The sequence below is a fragment of the Zea mays genome, chromosome 8 (genome assembly GCF_902167145.1).
Source record: "Zea mays cultivar B73 chromosome 8, Zm-B73-REFERENCE-NAM-5.0, whole genome shotgun sequence".
Lineage (NCBI taxonomy): Eukaryota > Viridiplantae > Streptophyta > Magnoliopsida > Poales > Poaceae > Zea > Zea mays.
The window spans coordinates 170,980,449-170,985,243 of NC_050103.1; the positions used below are offsets into that span (position 1 = coordinate 170,980,449).

Consider the following 4,795-nt stretch of genomic DNA (forward strand, 5'->3'; position numbering starts at 1 on the left):
CCCAGCACACGTAGCTAGCTAGCAAAAAATCATATGGACTCTTACCGACTCGACGACCTGTGCGACGCAGGGAACGCCAGCGACACGGTGGGCCGGGTTGACACCCTGCTACCGTCGCCCACGCCTTCGTCCGGCTCTGGTCGCACCATCAGCGATCAGGGTAGCTCCACATCTGGGATCGTCGTCATCTGCTCGCCGGCACCGGCCGCTGAGTCACCGCAGGATTGCACCGACAGCTCCTCGTCGCATGGAGGCCCCAAGAGGAAGCACTACGCTAGCCCACCGTTTAGGCCCAACATCAAGAAGAGGTGTTCGCCACCTACACCCATCAGCGTGAATGGCGAAATCGACCTTAGACTTACGCTGGCCACGCCATCGCTGCCTACAATGCCCGTGGCTGACACCGTCGGCGAGATTGACCTTAGACTTATGTTAGCCATGTCGTCGCAGCCTGCACTACCTGTAGCTAGTGTCAACAAGGTCGACCTTAGACTTACGCTGGCCACGCCGTCGCCGGTTGCACTGCCCGTGGCTGACATCGTCAGCGAGGCTGATAGCGTCAGCGAGATCGACCTTAGACTTACGCTGGCCATGCCATCGGCGCCTACACCACCCGTGGCTCACACCATCAGCGAGATCGACCTTAGACTTACGCTGGCCATGCCTCTCGCACGAGTTCCGTAAGAGGAACAAGGGTCTCTATCCACCGGCGACCAACAGCACAAGTAGGCGGACAGACAAGCGCCACCAGTTTACCCATTGGCGACCAGAAGGAGAACAAGTAGGCGGCCACAATGGAGAAGGATCGCTATTTCTCGTAGATTAGGGACTATACTTTGTCGTAGATTAGGTTGATCGATTATATTATTATTAGTTTAAGATCTATAATCTGGTATACGGGTCTACGAGAGAGCACTAATCAATTTGCATCCCATGCATACATTTTTTATTATTACCCGATCCACCTGGAACAACGCGTGTTTATTAAAGTATAAATAAATTGCTTATAACTTATTTATGCCTGGTTTTTACCCTGTTACTCCCTAATTTATAACGCGATCAAGATTTTATAAAATGTACTTGGTTCGAGCATCGATAATATATTATTCAATCATTATACTTCAAACATTAGTTATATACTCTCCCTGTCCTAAAATTAAAATTTGTTTTACCTATTTTACTAGATTATATATATAGTTTATGTATTAGAAGCCCTAAGCTTTCAATAAGTAAAAGAAGCCCTAGTCCAAAGGTTTGGTTTGGTCCGCTATCTGTCCCAACCAGGTAGCATATCCGTGGGGCCCACACCTACTATAACCTACCCTATGACTCCCTCCCCCCGACTATAGCTGCTACAGTGCCAATTCTTCGCTGACACAACGGTTCCCACTCCTTCGTAGCCTCACCCTCTGTCCGGTCGGCGTCGTCTCTCTCCCCTTGATGAAGGGGACGCTATACACATCTGCTCATCTCCCATTCGTGGCTCTTTCTAGAAAAGGCTCATGAAGGCGAGGCAAAAGTCGATGGCGCACATCTCCCGGTGATCGGAGTGGTCTTCATCTCGTCGTCTACACGCAAGAGGATATATGGATCTGATTCATTTGCTTTCCTCGCCCAGCGGTGTCGTCGTGACGGAAGAAGACAACAAAGGTCGCCGTCGAGTGAGGCCGTGATGGCCCACATCTCCTATTCGTGCTTCTCCAACGAGGTATCAAGCAAACTCTGTCGTACCTGCACCGGCATGCAGCCATTAGAAGAGATGCTTCCTCTTCCCCAAGACCTATTCGACTTCATGTATGGTTCCGGCATAATTTCATAGATTTGTAGGTTCTTAGTGATTTCCATGCATCCTGACGTCTCCTCCCTCCCCTCCCTCCTCCCACGAGCGGCAACCAAAGGGGCCCACCGCTTACCCTCACACCATGGTGGCTCCAACGGTCACCGACGGGAGGCGCTCGCCCACCATCCTTTTGGCATCTTCCTCGACATGGATCCAGCGCCTCCATTCCGATGTCTTCCTCAAATGCTCAGATCCGCCCCCTCCACCGCCTCTAGCCTCACACCGCGCTTTGACAGCTCTCCCGCCTCGGATCCAGACACCCCGCCACCAAGCCTATGTACTGTTTCTCGGTATATTGTAATTGGGTCAGCCTTGATGTGATTCGCTAACCCTGTGAAAACTATGCATATCTAGAAATTGAAGAGGCAGCTAAGAAGAGGTTGATCTGCATGTGGCGTTGGCGGATGATCTATTTTCGTTCGCTTGCAATAAAGGAATTGGTTTGCTTATATTTTTCTCTCATTTCCAGCATGAAATTTGCTACTATGCGATGTCACTGGGGAACATCTTTTCTATCTTCCTTTTGTTCTGGGATGTATGACTTTTCCCTATTCAGAATGTTTTTATCATTCTGGGATGTAGGCAGTATCTGCTCATATTCTCTTGTACATTTTTGCTATTGCTTGATACTTGATAGACCATTTCACTACAGTTTGTTAGGACAACTCAACTGTTTTAGGCATGTGCAAGGAAAGTAATGGAGATGCTAACTGCATGTTCTGATGCATTGATGGATTAGTCATTTATCCTCCACCCTGTGTGATATATGCCTTTATAATTCCACTCGTTATGTGCTACTTTTTCATCCTTCAAATTTGGCAACAACAAATGCTTCTCGGTCCTCACTGCGTAGATAGTGGTACTGCAGATTGGTAGAGCATCGGTTAATCTAGCTAGGGAATATTTATTCCACATTTATGACCTGTCATTTTCCCAAAAGATTAAATTGTTATCGGGAAGTTGGCTATATATTTCTTCTCTGTTATCTTAAATATCATGGGCTTCTCATACAAATCAACTGTGTATTTTCCTCTCCTCTTCCTTGTGTTTTATCCTACCTTGCTCTAAGCTTCACCATACACTGAATTCTCTTGAGTCTTAACCAGAATTGTTTCATTATTCCATATGCTGGCGATGCAGCGGTAGGCTCGTTTATAATAGGCAGAACCTCCATCCTGTAAGTATTGTGACACCAACAACGAACTCAAATAGGTCCATCTCTAATGATGTACTCACCATGTGTAATTCATTATCCAAAAGTAGTTCGTGACATGCAATTTTATTTTGTTTCCATCACTATTCACTGGACCTTTTCATTTACCTCATGTTTTATGGGTGATTTGGATAAACATGAGTATATCCTTCAGGTTTACATATTTTCTTAGAAAACAATGACATAGTCATTAGAGTGAGGGAAAATATGTTGCATATTTATAGCTTCTAAAACCATTTTTAAATGTGTGAACATGATGTCATGCTATTTCCTGAAATTGTTTATCTTTACATATTTATAGCTACTAATAGCATTTTTAAATATGCGAACTCGGATGTCATGTTATTTCCTAAAATTGTTTGCCTTTATGTAACTACCTCGCCTTCTGTTTCCTGAAAAACTAAAACAATTCAAATTGGTTTCAGACAATTTTTGGCTTAGTTTGACTGTATTTGCTTCCATTAGGGAAAAACCATCATAATGATTGTGATGTGGCTTAATGATTTTCCTCCAAATTGTCGTAGCTGATGAATCACATTTTATGAAGAATGGACAAGCAAATAAACGGTTGCTTCACTTCCTATTTTGCAGGTTTGGTGCTTCTTATGAGGAAAACACATTTTCTTTGTGAGTATAAATATTATATGCCAAATTCTTTTCGAAGAGAACACACTAAATTCTAGTTAATGATTACCTTCTCATCTTAGATAAACACCTTCTAATGTCTATGCATTGTTTTTTGATTCATGAACTTTTTATGTTCTTTCTTGTAGCTTTGAAGGCCGGTATTTGAGGTCATTTCATGCAACTAATGATTCTGGTGAAGATTGTCCAACCTTAGGATATAACATGCATCAATTAGACGTATCTATCATGATCCTTTCATAGTTTAACGAGTATTATGTTTTTCTGTAAATCATAGAAATGTTTATTTTGTTAACGCATAGAAAATCAATGACTAAGATGTAGAGTTTGTATGAAAGTCAAAATGGAGATCGATGATTTACGCTAAAACTTGTACTCATTTACGCTGTTGTGGTTCATGTTTTATGTTGAAATCAGTTTGAGATAGATCCCGTGCACACTCGGATGCGCACAATTTTTAAGGCATAATTCGTTCCTCATTCGTCGTTTCGTAGATTGACGTTTTATGCTTAATTTTTTACTCATTTATACTGGTTTGGTTCACGTTTTACGCTGAAATCCGCTCGAGCCCCGCGCACGATCAGACACACAGGATTTTCACGCCATAATTCGGGCCTCATTCGACGTTAAAAAACAGATCAACGATTTACGCTATCGTACTCATTTACGTTGTTTTGGCTCACGTTTTACGTCGAAGTCTGCTCGAGCCAGAACACGTGCACGATCGGACGCACGTTATTTTCACGCCGTAATTTTCGGGCCCCATTTTTTGTTATGTAACAGATCCGTGATTTACGCTGACTAGTTTCAAGACATGAAAGAGTTTCAAGAAATCGATCAAAGTTCGATTTGAAATATGTTATGCTAGCCTACCATTGACAAGGCTTAGAAACTACAGAAAAATAGTTTTAACTGCCATGCCAGATAAGGGGACTACGAGCCATATAGGTATCTTAGAAAATCGATTGATTTCGTTGCATCGAAGTAAAATGTTATTTTGCTATAAAATTTATTAGGAGAAAATAAAATAAGGAATGTTTTTAAAAAATGCCTAACTACCAACTTTACACCTAAACAATATTTGTGACACTATCTCG

The 4,795-nt window shown here is 42.9% G+C and overlaps 1 long non-coding RNA gene across 2 annotated transcripts; it reads left to right on the forward strand.

Moving 5' to 3' along the window:
* The first annotated feature begins 1,372 nt into the window (after positions 1–1,372).
* On the forward strand, positions 1,373–4,087 carry LOC109941603 (uncharacterized). Of its 2 annotated transcripts, XR_002264268.1 has the most exons (4): positions 1,373–1,540; positions 1,619–1,708; positions 3,645–3,680; positions 3,827–4,087. It is a non-coding gene; the product is annotated as an uncharacterized lncRNA (long non-coding RNA). The 2 variants fall into 2 exon arrangements; XR_002264267.1 differs by having other exon boundaries at positions 1,373–1,708.
* Positions 4,088–4,795: the final 708 nt, after the last annotated feature.